Source organism: Myodes glareolus, chromosome 21 (genome assembly GCF_982192425.1).
Source record: "Myodes glareolus chromosome 21, mMyoGla1.1, whole genome shotgun sequence".
Classification (NCBI taxonomy): domain Eukaryota; kingdom Metazoa; phylum Chordata; class Mammalia; order Rodentia; family Cricetidae; genus Myodes; species Myodes glareolus.
This window is the reverse complement of record NC_142046.1, coordinates 40,703,868-40,722,202: the sequence shown is the minus strand read 5'-3', so window position 1 is coordinate 40,722,202 and position 18,335 is coordinate 40,703,868.

Genomic DNA, 18,335 nt, shown 5'->3' with positions numbered 1-18,335 from the left:
TTCAAATGTAGTTCTTTTGTAAAAGCCATCTGGTGAGGTCCCACTGGAATTAGTTAAGAAACAGTGCTGGCGTAGGTGAGGATGACGTCTTGAGCTGCTCTGGAGACCCATTAACTGTCAGAGTTCATGGCAAAATAGATAGATAGATAGATAGATAGATAGATAGATAGATAGATAGATAGATAGATAGATAGATAGACAGACAGACAGACAGACAGACAGATAGATAAGCAGCTGCTTGGAGATATTACAGTGGACAAAGAAGAGAGAGCCAAGGACACATCATTCTCTCCTTGCTTAACTGGGAGAGGGGCACGGTGGATTTAACTTTTCTCAGGGAGACACAAGAAAAGTCAGTTCACGAATGTCAGCAACCGATCAGGGTAACGATGCCAGTCAGGCTAGCTTGGCGAACTAGTGAGTTTAAAAGGCGCTACTTAGAGAAGCATGTGCAACTTCCAGGTGGTTACACTACCAAACTTACGCCATGTTCCCATCCACCCTCCACAGCTGTGAAACACTTGGATCTATAAAGGGGAGAGTTAAGGCTTAGGGTGTCGCTAGTGACCTCCTCCCCCTGGCATTCCCCTCTCCCTTCTGTAATAGAATGCTGCTCAGCCCAGTTTTGGGTGCTCTTGTGTTGATTCTCAGAGATGCTAAGTACTCAAGAGGACCGAGCTCCATAAATGGGACACCGGACTGTGTGGCCTTTGACGTCCTCCTTTACCAGCCATGCAAGTGGCAGGTTTCAGAAAAAAATTACAGTTAATGACAGAAGCAGTTACCTTAGATGGTTAGTGATTTGTGACTCTTTAAACACTTGTTTCAGGGCTGGAGAGATGGCTCAGAGGTTAAGAGCATTGCCTGCTCTTCTAAAAGTCCTGAGTTCAATTCCCAGCAACCACATGGTGGCTCACAACCATTTGTAATGGGGTCTGGTGCCCTCTTCTGGCCTGCGGGCATACACACAGACAGAATATTATATACAGAATAAATAAATAAGTAAGTAAGTAAAACACTTGTTTCACTCAGAGGACAGGCTGGGCTACATGAGGGGAGAGAGGAGAAGGAAAACCTGTGGGGGACTCACAGTCTCTTATTGTCCTGAGAAATACTCTTTTTTCCATGTCCTTGTGGGGCCCACTCAACAAATAAAAACTCCCCCGTTCCACTCATTGTTCCTGAGGCCTGCCCAATGGTCAGCCTGCCATGGGCCTGCCCCAGCTAACTCCTCAAACCTGCACATTCCCTCCAACCAGAGTGCAGCCCGTGAGGAGAGCATGCCAGCCTGGACTCTTCCTTATTCTGTGTCCACTATTGCTTTGGATCCTCTATAGTAGGCGTTGAAAAGCTACCACGCAACCTGACCTAAGCCCTCTCAGGCTGAACATCAAGGTATGGCTCTCAGAGGCCCCAGCCGGCTTTTCATCTGTCCCTAACTCAACCCTCTACTTGGTTTCCCCCATGTATCTCTTCTCTATTTAGCTCTCTAAGTTGCTCTGGTAGTATAAGCCCTACAAAGAAACAAAAGCCCTGAAGAATCAGGGCTGAAGTAGGAGAGGCCTTTGCTAGGATTTGGGAAAGGTACTAAGGAAGGCTTATACTTGAGGAGAGCAGGCTGGGCCTGCACTGGGTCGCGCATTCCCCCTGCTGCTGCTGCCAGCTGTGTCTGGCCTGTAGTTACGCCATCTTACATAGCAACAAGGGCTTTTGCCTTCCCACATCCCAATCAAGCGGTTCCATTTCTCTCCACAAGTAGCACCCATCATGTTTTTGTGATGTATGTATGTATGTGCATCATATGTGGAATGTATTTGTGTGTGTATGTGACAGAAAACACGCAGTGTTCCATCTCTTTTTCTCACCCCGTCACCCTCTCTTGTTCCTTCCACTGCACCTCTTCCTTTTTTCTCATAATCTCTCTTCCACCTTAATATTATGATAACCATATTACACATGCATGTGTGTAGATAGATAGATAGATAGATAGATAGATAGATAGATAGATAGATAGATTCTGCATGCGAGAGTAAACGTGATTGCTTAACATGATGGTTTTCCCTTCCATCAGCTCTTGTGAAACACACCGTTTCTTTCTTCATTATGCCTGGAGGCAACTTTGTGTATATGGATCACATTGTGTTTCTTTATTCATCTGTTGGTGACCAGCTAGGCTAGAACAATGGCTTGCAATTGTGAATTCCATAATAATAAATATGGACGTGAGATATCCCTTTTGTGTGTTAATTTAGAGCCCTTCAATTATATACTCAGAAATGACGCAGCTGGATCACAGGGTAGATCTGTTTTTAATCGCTGAGGCTCTGTATTCTGATTTTCACAAGCGCTGGACCACTTTCCATTCCCACCCACAGTAGAAAGGTTCCGTTTTCCCCACATCCCTGTCAACCTTTGTTATCATTCATTGTTCTTGATGCTAATCGCTCTGACTGGGTTAAGATGGCATCTCTGATGTGGTTGGAATTTGCATTTCTCTGATAGCTAAGAGTGTTGGCTATCTCTTCAAATAATTGTTGACAGTTTTATTTCTTTTGTTGAGAACTGTCTGTTCAATTAATCATCCCACTTATTGATTAGATACTTTGTGGGTTTGGTGTTTAATTTCTTTTGTGTCCTTTATAGAATTCAGATAGCAATCAGATGTCTGCTTCACGGAGTTTCTCCCATCTGGAAGGCTTTCTTGTCTCACAGTCATTTCCTTTGTCATACAGAAGCCTTTTAATTTCGTGTAATTCCATTTTTCAGTTCTTCCTGAGCTACCGAGGTCCTTCTCAAAAAGCCCTAGCCTGTGCCGATAACTTGAAGTGTTCTGCCTACGTTTCCTCCGGGAAATTCAGAGTTTCCATTCTTACATAAAGGTCTTTGACCCACTGGGTTTTGTACAGAATTAGTTCCCTTAGTTTCATTTTTCTTCTTGCAGAATCCCTGTTTTTCTCAGCAACAATTTTGAAGGTCTTTTCCCAATGTATGTGTTTGACAGCTTTGTCAAAGATGAAGGTGACTGGAGCTGTGTGGGTTTCTTTCTGGGTCCTTTATTCTATTTCATCGGTGCGTGAGTCTGCCTTTAAAGTCAATACCATGCTGATTTTGGTACTGTGGCTCTGTGGTGTAACTTGAGATTGGTGATTGTAATACAGTATTGCTCTATTTGGCCATGCTTTGGTTATTCAAGGTCTTTTGCATTTCCATACGAATTTTAGGATTTTTGTTCTTCTACTTTGGGGAAGATGGTCATTCAAATTTTTGATAGCAAGCGCATTAGATTTGTAGATTGCTTTTTGGTAACACAGTCATTCTTACAATATTAATTCTACTGATTTATGAGCATGGGAAAACTTTACATCTTCCAGTGTCTTCTTTATTTCTTTTTTTAGTATCTAAACGTTTCATTGGAGAGGCTCCTCACCTATTCTTAGAATGGTTTTTTAAAATAATGTGAATGAGAAGTTTTTACTTTTTTCATTCATTAAAGATAGATTCTTTTTTCACACAATTTATCCTAATTATAGTTTTCCCTTCATCTAGTCCTCCCAGCTCCTCCCCATCTCCCCTCCCCTTTGGATCCACTCACTTTCTGTCTCTCATTAGAAAAGAACAAACTTCTAAGAGAAAACAACCAAATATGAAAAATTAAAGTATGATAAGATGAAGCAAAAACTATCGTATTGAAGTCAGATCCAATCATTTCCAACAAGTGGAAAAGAGTCCCAAGAGCAGGCATAAGAGTCAGAGACTCACTTGGAGCCTCATAAAAATACTAAGTTAATGGCTGTAATATGTACACAGAGGATCTGGTGCAGACCTGTGTAGGTCCTGTGCTTGCTGCTTCAGTCTCTGTGATCTCTTACGCACCTTGCTTAACTGATTCGGAGAGCCTTGTTCTCCTGGTGTTTTCCATCCCCTCTGGCTCCTACAATCTTCCCACCTCCTCTCCTGCAAGATTCCCTGAGCTCCGAGAGGAAAGAGTTGATGGAGACCTCCCATCTAGACCCTCTCTATGCATAATGTCTGGCTGTGGGCCTCTGCGCCTGTTCCCATCTGCTGCTAGAGGATGCTTCTCTAATGATGACTGAATAAGGCATTGATTTATGAGAATAGCAGAATATCTCTAGCCATTTTATTGCTTTTGTTGTTGTTGTTTGCTTGTTTAATTTCTTGGCCTGTCGTGTTTGGCTTTACTCTAGGTCTTTCGGTTATCGAGTCCCTGGTTTCTGGTTATTCAAGTAGTGCCAAGTGTGAATTCCTCCTTGTGGAGTAGGTCTTAAGTCAAATCAGATATTTGTTGGCTACGCCCGTACATTCTGTGCCACCATTGCCCTGGTATACTTTCAGGTCTGACAGAGTGTAGGTCAAAGGTTTTGTGGCTGGGTTGGTGTCCACATTTCTCTTTCAGTAGCCTGCAGAGTACTCATTACCTCCTGCTCTTGACGACAGATGTTACATCACTAGCCATTTGCTTAACTTATTTAACTGCCTTTCGGTGATGAAATATAACCTAGAAGTGTGAGCTGAATAAGCCCCTCTCTTCCCCAAGTTGCTTTGGGTCAGGGCGTTTATCACAACAGAACAGAGGCCATCCACCCAATTTCCAGTAAAACCACAGAGTAGAATGGAGAATGAAGGAAGGGACTGGAGAGCCTGCCGTGGGGCTGGACCAACAACACCTCACTCACTGCCAGAGAGCAAGGGTCCTGTCTTAGCACGGGTGCCGCCACAGTGTGCCAACTGTCTCGTACATGCAGAAGGAAGAAGGCAGCATCCAGGGGCTGGAGAACAAGGTAAACCAATGAGACATCGTATCAGGGCTGCAGTCCATGCTTCTATGGCGGCCATGGAAGCAAAGACTGCTTAGGCAGGAGAGTGGTAAGGAACCCAAAGGGAGCCGGTGCTGCTGAGCGAGGGCCAGTGGGAAAAGTACTTGCTGCACCAGCACGAGGTAGCAGGGAGGTAATGCGATCAAAATACAGAGGACAGAAGCATGAAAGCATCATACTAAAACCATTGCTGTGTAATTATGTACAAATAATATATGCCAATAAAAATAAATAGCCTGGACTCGGGAAGGCTAAGCTTTTTACAAGGAGGGGCTGGTTTTACTGGTTGCTAGGCCTTTAAATATTTTTAAACTATTTCTCATCTGCTTAAGCTGAGATTTCTAAGGATCTCGTTTCTATTCTTTGACGTGTACTGGTTGATGCTTCTCCCTGAAAGTCAACAGATTATAAGCACCTGTTAATATTTCTGCTGCGAGAGGGAGGGTGAATTCTGTGCCTCCCTATTTTCACTTCAACCTGTCACACCCGTGCTGTTGGCTCCAAGGAGCAAGCAGGACTGAAGTTTAAAATTGATGTCAGATTCCAATCTTTACCGCAAAGTGCTCCTCTCGCTACTGGCATGTATGTAAAAAAAAAAAAAAAAAAAAAAAAAAAAAAAAAAAAGGCAGGTTTAAACTCATGCTGTGTTAGACAAAAGAACAAGCCAGAAGCTGCCTCTGTCACACACAGTGGCTCTGAGCTGACTTGTAGAAACATACAGATTGCCTAGAAATAGATTTGCCTTTGATTTGTCACAAGAGAACCCCAACACCCCAGTTTGTGATAGTTTGGAGCATGGTGCTAAGGTGGGAGGGTGCAGCAGTGGCTTTGGGGTGGGATGAAGTTTGGAATAAATGCAGCATTGGAAACCAACTTACACTATCAGGCAGAGCTCTCAGAGGCGCACGAGAACAGTGACAAGCGGCTTACATGCTTGTCACCCAAACAGACCCCAAAATGCTGAACTATCTTCTGCATCTTCGGAGGAGAACAAGACTTTTCATCACTGTATTTTAAATATATTTGAATTCCTTGGGAAAACCAATCCAGCTCATTCATAATACATAATGGCAAGATTTTATTAGCTGTGATGTCTTAGTGGCTTTATAAATGAAATTATGATTCAGGAAAAGCGGCTCATGCCCGATTCCTAGTACTTCTCGTTTCAGATTTCACGATTTCAGGGTCTCTTGGAGAGGGTCTAGGCAAGGACTGTGTCAAAATAGAGTATTTGCAGATTATTACAAGGACCTTTTCTTAGTTCTCATTCGGCTGCGACTTCAAACATAAACCAGTGAAGAACTGGCTGCTCGCACAATGCACACACCTCACACACTCCGCTAAAACCTCCCTTGTATAGAGCGCTATTCCACCGCCATGTCAGATTCCAACCCTAGCCAGACAGAGGGAACAGAACAAAAGCAATTGGGGCAGTGGGACTCTGTGTTGTCGCAGACGGGGGAGGGGAGGGAACACCTGGAGCAAACCGACCAAAAGCAAGTCTGATGTTTAGCACAAGAAATGGAATTGTGGTGGAGTTTAAAGAGCAGCCGGAAAGTTGGCTGGGAAGTAGCACTGGAATCTACCTCGTGCAGTTATTAGAGAGGGGAAAATCTGAGCAAGCCCACCCTGTGACAGTGGGATGGTGAAGGTGCTTACAACGCAATTCCAGCACTCAGAGAAACAGACTCTTCCTTTGACTGGCAGTTACTTTCATCTTCATCCTGTCCACCGAAATCAAAAGAAACAACACAAAAACAAGATAGAGGCCCGTTCTTCATTTGAAGCGACAATTTTGGCAATCTTTTGGGATATGATTGCTTGTGTTTTAGACTTTTTATTTTTCTTTCTCCATTGCAACATAGCATCTGAGACTTTGGAGCAAATGGAACTGGTGTGTCCTTGTGTCTTGAGAGAAAAGAGTCAAAAATGAAAGAGTAGCCTTTGTCTTCTCCACTCTCCATGGCCATCTGTCCTTGAAATCCAGGTCACAGCTGGCCCCGTGGACACAACTGCTGCTGGCAGCTGGTGTCACTCGATCTGGCCCCTTGCAGCTTGGACAGGGGCTGGTGGCTCGCCTTGGCTCCTGCATCCCCGTGCCATTTGGCCGATTGAATAGATCTCTCCTAAGGGTCTGTGACATTCATTATCCTTGGCATCAAAATTCCCATTTCCCCAAGACTTTGAGGAGCCTCCACTCTGAATACTCCTCACTGGAGGACCAGAAGCAGGGTGGAAGAACTAAGGCACCAGGAGGGCAGTCTCCTCTCCGCACTGCCCCAGACTGCTATAAGGAGGGCTGCATTGGACAAGATGAGAAATGGCTACTTTCCTGAGTCCTTACCATGTTTCTCAGTCCTCCCTGTAGAACACAGAATATCTCTGTGCTCCTTAAGGACCCAAACTTCCTGAACGTTGCTAAAGCTACCTGCTGTCCTTGAAGTTTGACCTTGGGGTGTCATGGGGAAACATAGCATCTCTTTCCATCACTGCCTGCGTTTTACAAGTCATGCTGGATGAAAGGGATGGGACTTTCCCTCTGTTCCCTTTTATCCTTCCACCAGCACTAGCTCAACCACGTGACTTTACCATGCTAGGTACATCATCTCTGCACCTCAGGAGGAGTTCTGCTATCTGATCCTTCCATGTTAGTTTCTGCAAACAGAAGATGGATTCTTAGAAATCTTTCTCACTCCATCCTTTTTTTTCCATGCCAATTATTTTCTCATAGGACAAGGCCCTTAGATCTCTGTAGGTCCCAGACCTCAGCACAAAGGATGCCATGATAGAAGCGCCATTCAGGACTTGGGACCTAGTATGTAGACAGCAGTGCTTGCCAAATTCTGGGCAAGTCCTACATGTACTAACCTTGCTTTTTGGCTTCTGTAGTTCTGTTTCTGGAGAACTGTTCTTTTCAGCTGAGGTGTGTCAACCCAGAATGTTCCTGAGAAAGGCCCAGAACTGCACCGGGGTCCCAAACACCCAGTGTAATCACTGGCAAGCTAATAAAGACTTTCTATTGGCTTGAACCAGGTCCGAGTAGTCTTCTCTGCTAGGTTTTTCATAACGAAGGTATTTCATGGCTTAGCCTCAGAGGTAAAGGCTTCGAAGAATATTCTTTAAGAGAAAAACAAAGCAGATTAGTTTAATATTTGCAAAGTATTATCACTGTACGCTAGAAAATAGAAAGCGTATTTACAAAGGTGGCGGGGTGGGGGGGGGCATGGGCAGGAAAGGACAGGATGCCAGGATGCCGACACGTGTTGCACACTGAAGGCTGTGATTGATGGAGCATCAAACGCAACACACATGCCCAGCCTCCCACAGCCATTTGTCTGTATGAGAGCCTCTCCGAGGCCACCACTTGGTAGTTGCATCGGCTTGTCCTCAGTTCCCAGGCCTGTGTACAGTCTTTAAATACTGGATTATCTCAAGTGCATTTCTTTTCCTTAAAGCCAAAGCATAAAAGCTAAGGGAAGCACTCCGTTAAGATGCAAGCTCCAGGATGGACTCTTGGCGCACATGCGCATAACTAGCGCTTCTTTCTCATTCCTGTAATCCCAGCCCAAAGAACTTCTCACTCTACTGCGGTTCCCAGTCTCCACTCCCCAGATCACCAGTGTCTTTGGTCTTCCCAGAGCCTGCCTCCACCAACCCTATCCTGCTCAGACGCTCATCCCTCCCTCTCCCCTAGCCCATTCATTTGGACAGCCGTCAAGTGCATTTTGTGAGCCTGCCCGTTCAAACCAATCTAATTTCTCTGCTTTTCTCAGCAGGCCTCTTCTCCAGAGAAGCTGACATCCAAACTGGCTTCCAAACAGCCACCATGGCCCATACCTTCGCTTCTGCCCTGGAATAAGTTTTGTGCTGTGTCCACTTTCCACCGCGACTCTAAGTCCGACCCACTTTTCCAAAGGCACCTGGAGACCAACTGATTTTATTCTCCTCTAAATCCCTAGTCACTCCAGGCCACACCGCACTACTTCAGAACTTCGAATGCCCCAACTTTTTGGGGGGGAAAGGTAGTAACAGTGTTGATATTTATTAAAACCATTCCAGTACCTGACTGCTTGACCGGGATAGCTCTTTTGATCTTCATTCTCTCCCTGCAGAGTGGGCCCTATGAAGTGCACACTGGACAGGAAGACTTTAAACGTCCAAGTGACTAGGGTCTTTGCTCAGAATTCAAGCCGAGAAGCAAAATGGGCAGTAAATGTTGCCCACCACTTCTTCTAACCCAATGGTTCTCAACCGCCCTAGGCTGCAACGCTTTAGTACAGTTCCTCATGTTATGATGACCCCAACCATATTATTTCTGTTGCATCTTCATAACTGTAATCTTGCTACCGTTATGAGTAAGTCATGTAAGTATTTTTGGAAACGGAGGTTTGTCAAAGGGATCGCGACCCACAGGTTGAGAACCATCGTTCTCGGGTCAAGGTTCTTCACCTTACCTCCTGTCTGAGTGACAGATCCATAGAGGGCCAGTTTGTGACCATTTTGTTCTCTACGCTCTCTCCGTGAGCACATGATCCTTGAATGATGCTGCCCTGCCCCAGTGGCCTTTCCCATGGATTCATTCTTTTGTTGGCTGCCCGGTATCGCAGGTTTTGCGTCTATGTTCACGCCCTCAGCATTAGTTGCTGCACTTGTCTCTCCTCTCAGGACTCTTCAGCTAGCACTTAGACGGCTAAGATATCAGCAGCCTGAGGCAGGAGGCGTGGGGAAGCCTTCAGGGTTATCCGAAATCTCCCTCACACTGCCCATCTGCAGCATTTGACTTGGCATTTCCCACCTTCTGACGCCCACAGGGGCACAACATTCCGAAGTTCACCTTCTAGATGTGACAGAGGAGTGTGGCCTGCTGGAGGCCTTCCCCGGGGCCAGCTCTTGGAGAGCGTGGAAAAGAGAACCCTAAGATTTCTCCCTAAATGCTCCACAGCCCTGTGATTTATTCAGAGAGAAGCAGTTGTCCCAGCTAGAACAGAGAAATGTCGAGTCTGGAAGCAGATGTTAAGTATTAGGACTTATCCATTTAAAGGGGAAGTGCCCAAGGGGACCTCTCTGCCTGGGCTTTGTGGAGGATATTTGGGAGCTTCGCAGGCACAGGGCTGGCAGGGAAAGCTTGGCATGGCTACTCTGCTCTGAGAAGACTTCAGCTGGAAGCCACTCGCTTCCTTCAAAGGCCTTCTCTCTACAATCAGCATGCCACCCTTCTCCCACTCCTGTCAGCACAGCGGACACTCCAGTACATCCACCCCACACACACACGCTTCTCTTTCTATTGCCCTTCCCTTTCCTCTACTTTTCTAGGTAAGAAGGATGGACTACCTCCAAATTTTCCTCTGCCTTTCTCACGGATCACACTTCCTGTCATACCACAGTCGGTTTGCGGAACATCCATGCGACTTGGTTGTTGTTGACACAATGGAGTCATTTAAGGATCCCCTGAAAAGACCCTGCTGGTTCCCCTGCTTCCTTGTGTATGGCTGCTGGTTCAGGAAACCTAACCTAAGCACTGTGGAGTCCCATTTGATCCCACCTCTTTTGCCCTGGTACTTACCTAGGAGCTTGTTCAGGATGGGTGAAGGTGGCTTTCATGATGGTGAAAAATGCCAGACCCTTCAATCCCAGACCCTTCCCATTCCAGGCGCGTGCAGGCATACTACAGGATATGATTGGCTCTCAGGAAAAGACAAGGCAGTCTGTCCTAGCTTGCTGACATCTTGATACTAATCATGAGCTTCTCCTGACTTTGTCTGGTTAGAAGATTTACCCATGTCTACAGCTGTCACCAGGACAGGGCATTAACACACACACAGCACTTAACTCCTCCTGCAAGAGGGGGGACCTATTTCCATGACTGACCCATGGGAGCCAACTTCAAAGTGCCGCTTCTCCTGGTTTGCTGTCTGATGAGAGAGGGAGTGAGGAAGGAGGCTGCCTCACTCTGGTCTAAGAAAGCATGATTCCTGGAAATTTAGATATAATGTCAGATTCAATCAGGATTAAGTAGGCTTTTCATCTTTCTTGAGAAAAAGCAAAGGATGTCTTAAAATAGGAGGTCCTCTCCAAGGGCAGGTGAAAGGTGGCCAGATTCGTAAGAACTTCATCCCCAGTCAGTTTCTTGGGAATCATATCATAGCCAGCTTCAACAGAAATGGTGGTGAAGGCCCTTTTATATGTCTATACTGTACCAAGGTGATACACTGGGTGTGCAGTAATTCTCAGGACAGAAACTGACTCACCGAGTGCCTGACCATTCGTATAATTAGTTCCCACTTACTCATAACTTACTTATTGGCAGCAAGATCTTCACTGGATTCTCCCATTATTATTATTATTATTATTGCGTGACTAATGCAACGCAAATCCCATGCAGATTGACTGGAGCCGAGTGAACTGCCTATCCTGCAATAGGTACAGGCTTTCATCTGAACGGGACAGGGACGCAATCTGAGCTTCATGAAAGAGTGCTCTAAGTATCAGGGAACTAAGAGATCAATGGAGAAATGATCAACAGTATTTTTATAACTTTTTCCCCCAAAGTGACCCTCTCAGTATCTCCAGGTCAAAGATAAAAGGGTCTTTGTTTAAGGTCATCTTGTGCCTGGCTCTGAGATACTCCATATTGTGCAAGATGTTGGCTCTCTAGGCAGTGCCTTGTCATGAGACACTGCACTGTACAAGCATCTCTGACTACATTTTGAGTGCAGATTCAAAGGCAGGCAGACTATGCACCTTGGCGGGAACATCAACAACGGCACCACCCACAGGACTGGCCTGGCATAGCAACTATTTCTAAAAGTTAGAAAGGATATTGCCATGTAGGAAATGGATGAAGTCCTGAGCGACTGTGTATGATTGGCAGGAGGTGGCTAGGTCAAGGACCCTGATGCCTCCAACTCATGGGAATAGTAAGACCCACCCCAGTCTCTGAGGAATACAAAAGCCTTCCTCTGGGTGAACCGATGGCCCTTAGCTAAAACAAGTGTGTGCTGAAAACACCAACGGCAGCCTTCTCCTGCAAGATGACGGCCGCCTAGAGACTTGCTACCTCGATTAGCTCCTCTGCCTCCTCCCATCCTCACTCGCGTTATATACTGTTGGGACCATTTGGAGTCCTGGCCTCCAGCTGCTCTTCCCTGCTAGAGATCTTTACTTTCCTTCTGATTTGAGTTACTGAAAGCTGTGTCAAAGTTGTTTACCAGCTCTGCTTCACGAGCACGTGTTGCCTTGGCCTTGAGGATCAGAGGATGAGGTTTTCACCTGTTGGCCCACTTGACGGTTGGGTATTTAAGCCTCCATGGTGCTATTGAATAGAGGGCTTCATACCAGTGACTAGAGGTCTGTGTCTCTGTCTGTCTTTGTGTGTTTCAACCTCCAGCCCCTTGCCCGAAGCTGGGGAACTGTATGGTAGCGCATAGAGCACAGATAGGCGTTGTGTGCTACAATATACAATAAACGTGCTGCCTTTCTAGGCTGCGGACAATGTAACCAGATCAGAGTGCATGGCCCACCCAGTCCTAGCTTTTTCTGTATGGCTGTCTGTCATTTCATATTCTCATTCCCCGTTGCCCCAGTTAGGTCAGTCCTAAGCCATGCAGGTCACAGCATTGCCCTATAAATTTAGGAAGATGAGCTAGAACTCTCGGAACATAGAGCATATTGAAATCATAGAGACTCTAGGCCCGAGAAATTACTGATTGCATCAGTTTAAAGGAAGAAGGTAGCGCTCTCACCTGGACCCCACTGTGACAGTGGTGGCTCCTCTCACCTGCCATCTGACCGTTTGGGTCAGGGAGCACAAGCAGAGAGCCTCTAACCATCCGAGGATTCAGTGCAGCCCACTCAGGTTGCACCCCTTCATCCCTGTTCTTCCAACCGTGCACAGCTATAGCCTTCCCAGCCCAAGCCTGGCTTCCGCAGCTCAGCTGGACCCCAGACTTGACTGCCTCCGGCGGGCTTCCTTATCTTATTCCCACATAGACTCTTTATCCCTACCAGCCTTCCTTCCTACCTCTCAGGCCTCTGTGGAACTTCTTGAACTCTGCCCTGGCCCTGCTAACCCTCTATAACCATTATGTGAACTACACAGATACACACAGACAGAGGCATTTACTTTGTGATGTGCAGCGTAAAGTCTGAGAGTTAATATCTTAGTAATTAAGCTAGGAATAACAGAAGCTGTATTTGCTTCAGCCAAATCTCAGGACAAATTGCTGCCAATGAAACCTGTTTTATGAATAAGAAATTATGTTGCTAAGTAATTTAGTGACTAACCCTTGGCCATATGTCTAACTAAGTGTATTAATTATACTTTAACACAGATTTTGTGACCCCTCCAAACACACATGCAGACATACACACACACTAAGGTTTATGCTACTGCATAGGCTAAGTTTCTTCACATATATAAATAGTAAAACACGATATAGCCAATGTTCCCAGCACTAAAAATGTCTAAGGGAGTTTTAGGAGTCAGATTCTGTGGCAACTTCCTTGAGAGGAGGGAGGGCTAGTCCCTGATAGATTAAAGAAGATGTTTTATTCATTCTAGACTGAGTGTCATTGCCCCTTCGCCTGTGGGTACAACAGGGCACGCATTTGTCTTCAGTGACCCATTTAGCAAAAGTTTCACAGCGATTTAGCATGAAGCAAATCCAGACACCGGTGAGGCAGATGTAGCTCTCAGATGTGGGAAGCCTAGACACACCCAGTACAGGGAAGCCACGCAGAGCACCCGGCCATGTGTGCTCTCTATTTTTATCAGCCTATGTCTATTTCTGGCTTCTTTTTTTTTCCCTCCTTGCCTTGGCAATGCTAGATGTATGCACAAAAATGTAGATATTTATCCAGAAATTGGTACTTTACGACTGATGAGTTGATACAAACAATATAACTAGGACCATTATAATGTTAAGTGAGTTTTGAACAAATAGAGTTAGAAATCCAATTATCTTTCCATAGAAAGCTTTTGTGCGCAGCCATTGTTAAATAAAGAAGGGAAGCCAGAGGGAGAGTTGGAACAGCAATTTCTCCTGCCTGTAAAAGGACATCAGAGAATTTCGCCCTACACATACATTAATCCGTTCATAATGGCCAACCCCCCTGCTGTCAGCCAACAAAGATCATTTTTAACTCCTGCTTTGCTTTGGTTACTGGGGGCTTCCTTTTGGGAGAGGAGCTGAAAGCCAGGGGTATGCGACATGACTGAAATATGAAAGATCAAACCCAGAGCCCTGTATACAAAACTTCCAGAAGCTTCAACAGCCCTCCCTTGGGCCCACAGGTGAGGACCCTCAGGGTTAGGCGATGAGAAAACCCAGAAATGACTGCAGTGGTCTCAGTTCGACTGACCTTTAATTGGCCTAAGACCCGTGTCTCTTAAAGTCTTACAGGGGTCTGAATTACATTGGGATCCGGTTTAAAACTCCAGATTCTCACGTATAGATTTGTAGTGGGGTCTGAGCGGCTGTCTTTCCTAAAACATAGCAGGAGATGCCCTTGCTGTGAGTCTAAGGTCTTTGAATGCAAGAGTCTCAACCTGAGCAGGGGTTGGTTGTCCATCTTCTGCTTGGTTTTTAAGGTCACTCATTAAAGTTCCAGTCAGGAGGAAGTTTAAAAATCCCTTGCCCTTTGAATGGCAAGCCCTAGCTATGTACCCTTGCGGGCGGAAGGAACTGGTTTTCCTTTAAGAGCTGGTTATGAAGACTAAAGGAAACAGTGTTTACTTTGGTGCTGTTTATCCATCATTTGCTCCGTCAACATCAGCTAAACTCGCCCGGCTTCCGGCTTTCATTCTCCAAATGTGAAGTCACTATGAGGCGAAGAATTCAACTCGGTGTGGAACCGCTTGGCCACAGTCCATGCTGAACCGGAAGCCTGATCTCCTAAGACCCTGTAGGCCACTCGCCTTGTTACATCATAGCCCATTACTAACCGGGAAGCTGACCCCAGCATTCGCCCAAGCCCCATTCCCTGCCGAGCCTCTAACACCCACAGAGCGCCAGTGGCTTACACCATGCACCCCAATATTTTTGCTACTGCTGGTCCTGACAGGTCAGGCCTTCTCCATTAATCTTGAAGATTACCCAGATAATTGATATAATTGGAAACACCGAGTATCTAAGTGAAAACATCAAGAACGGATTAGCTCTCCCTGGTATAGCCTGAGATTCCTGCAGTTCCCAAAAAAGAAAAAGAAATTCCCTCCCCTGGGCAAAATTATGGATGGACCAATGGAGCCTTTGATGTGGTCTGTGAATAACATTAGTTGTGATGACCTCGTCCCCAAGGACAAAACTAAATCTTGTCAAAAGGTTGGATACACACAGCTGCCTCTCTCTCTCTCTCTCTTTTTTTTTTTTTTTCCTGTCATAGTTTATAGAAACCCTCAATAAGGTTTTTAATGTCCACAGTGGACGGTGATATCTTTTGGGAGGTCAGAAAGCAGAGCAAATAAAAAACGCCCTCCCGAGGTGCTTTGCAAATGGGCATTCGCCGCAGGCTGTTCCAGCTCAAGGGTGAAAAGCAACACACACTCCTCTTCCTTCTCTGCCGTCAGAAGGATGAAATAACTACTTTCTACAGCAGGCCGAGATGTGAATAACCGAAGTGGAAAAAAAAAATATTAGCTGCCTGTCTGCCGCTGCTGCATAATACGAAATATATTTCATTCCGGTACCTGCCCAACGGAAACGTCCAAAACACCAGCAGCCGCCGGGAAAGAGTCCCTGCGGCGGTGGGGTGGTCCTCACTGGCGCACTCAGAACCGGGCTGTCCATGCAGCTCATTAAGATTGCCAGTGCTCATTCTCAAGACACAAACAAGACAGCCCACATCCTTTTAACACGAGCGGGACATTTCTTATGTTTCTGCACCTACTGGAGCCGTTCGGACAAGCTGGTAGGTAAAAGGCCTGGGAAGAGGAGCTGCCTGAGTTAAGCACAGAAAGCGGGCGGTGCTGACATGGTCGAGACAGCTTCAGAACAGGGAATCTGAAAATAAGATGGTTCTGGAGGCTGGCGGTGGGACAGAAAGCCTTAAAACAAACAAACAAACAAACAAACAAACAAAAAAAAAAACGGCTATTAGCGTTCTAATTGGAGCTGAGATAGAAAAGGAACAAAGCGACGTTTATCCATTGTGGGTACATTCTTGGATGCCTCAGTTTCCTGTGAACTTCCGGTCATGGGAACTTGCAATCCCAAATCAGAGCCACTCAAGATGTCCCTAGAACATGTTTTGGGTGCACTCGCTGTGTGTTGGAATCAGATGATGTCTCGTCCTTTGTTATAGATTCAGTTGTATCCCCAACTCCTCACCAAAATTGAAAGTGCTTAAGCCCCAGCCCCAGAAGGTGACTGCATTTGGAAACACCCATCAGTGGTAGTTAGCCGTCTCATGGGTAACCGTCATACTGAAGTATGGTGTGCTCTGCTTCTAATACAACTGAAATCCTTATGAAAAGATGGTCATATGGGCTGGAGAGCTGGCTCAGAGGTTAAGAGCACTGACCGCTCTTCCAGAGGTCCTGAGTTCAATTCCCAGCAACCACATGGTGGCTCACGGCCATCTATAATGAGATCTGGTACCCTCTTTCTGGCATGCAAGCATACCTGGAAGGAATGTTGTATACATAATAAATAAATAAACCTTTTTTAAAAAAAAAAAAAGATGGTCATATGAAGAATAACACACAGAGCAGCCACCATTGAAAAACATGGGCAGAGACGAAAATGATGGAACTATAAGCCAGGGAATTGCCTGCTCTCACAGCAGTTAGGAGAGAGACAAGGAGAGAGCGGCAAGAACACACACTTCTGTTTCTGATGCTACCCTGTTTGTGGGACTTTATTGCCATAGCCCTAGCGCTGCTATGTCCCTCTTATAAGGACCACCACATTCCTATTCTTTATGTCCCGTCAGAGCCCTCGGAGATGGGAATAAATATGGGATGCAAGGCAATCAATGAGCTTGGAAATAGAAACCATTTCCAGCTCCACATAGACTTTAGACAGAGCCGATGTTCTGCCAGAGATGTGCCACTTTTTTTTTTTTTTGTAAGAACATTCAGGAGACCTTGGGGTCTCCTTGACTGCCTATCTGGTGCCTGTCAAGCATGATACAAAGCACATTTGGAAATGGGAAATTTTTGACTGCACCTCCTTCATCCGCACGGCAATCTTCGATTCATCATTCAATGAATACTTATCTCGTGCCCAGGGACAGGACACTGGCATGTTGAGAACTTAAAAATAACTGCTCTTATCTCCCTCTGCCTTCCCACAAGCATTTATATTCACAGTATCAGTGTCGAGAATCTATAGTTGATTGATTCTGAAGCTGATTCTCTAAGCCTTCCTCACACCTGCTTGTGAACAGAGAAGCCGGCAGCACTTCTGTTCAGACCCTTACATATAACCGCACCTTGGCAAGAGTTTATGGCGGAATGTAGCTTTCGCCTGGCATGGCGCATTTGAACAATTGTTCTCAGTGTTAAGTAAGAACACCTCGGGCCCCACCCATCTCATTCCTAAATGGTGGGAGGGAAATGTCTGACACGTCACATATCAGTAGACAGATCAGTTGCACTCCTCTGGTTATAAGACATCCATAGTACCCCTAGTATTGTTCAAGGAGACGACAATGCACCACCCAGACCATAGCCTGTGCCCACGTGGTGTCAGTGGAACGACCCTATCATGAGCCTGTGAACAGGGGAAGAGTCCTCTGACGGGAACCAACATAACCTTTCCTGAAAGGACAGTATGCTGACCAGCAACTAAAAATCAGAGCTACATGAAGGTCCTGAGCTCCCTAAATCCAGGCTTTCAGTTCAATTCAATCTCTGTGTGCCTTCTAGAGTTTCTTGTATGGCCTCTGGAAATAGAGGTGTTTTGATAAATGCTGATCAAAAAGGCATCACAGCCCTTCTCCTTATCTCTCTGCTTCACCTTCCTGATCGCCATCGATGTGAGGCCAGAAGAGGGTCCCTTGGGAAAGCGCAGGTGACTCTGGACTTCCCATGTGCACAATGCTAACTGGTGGACAGCTGCCTCTGTGCAGAACGGAGGTTCCCAGGAGGGTCCAAACCACGCAGGGCTCTCTACAGGGACCTCAGTTTGAGCTGTCCATCGGGTGGAGGGAAAAAATCTTAAGACTGGTTTGAACAGGCTGCTCCTTGGAGGAGGGCAGAAGCGGACAACGTGCCGTGGCAAGGAGACAGACCAAGCCGCTGTCAGCTGCCCCCACTCTTCTGCATCACTGCCTTCTTCAACCCGGGTTTATAATAATCAGGCTCATGGTAAGTCTCAGTTTTAAGAAGAAGACCTCGGCTTCCAAATTTCTTCTGGGAGCCTCACCACTCGAGGCACCACAGGCGCTTAGCTTATTTATGCTAGACTGGTTTGGGAAGCACACACAAAATGATCGTCCAGTCTTCATGGAAAGCACTGACCTCTGTTGGACACCTTCCTCCTCTCCTGGAAGCAGCTG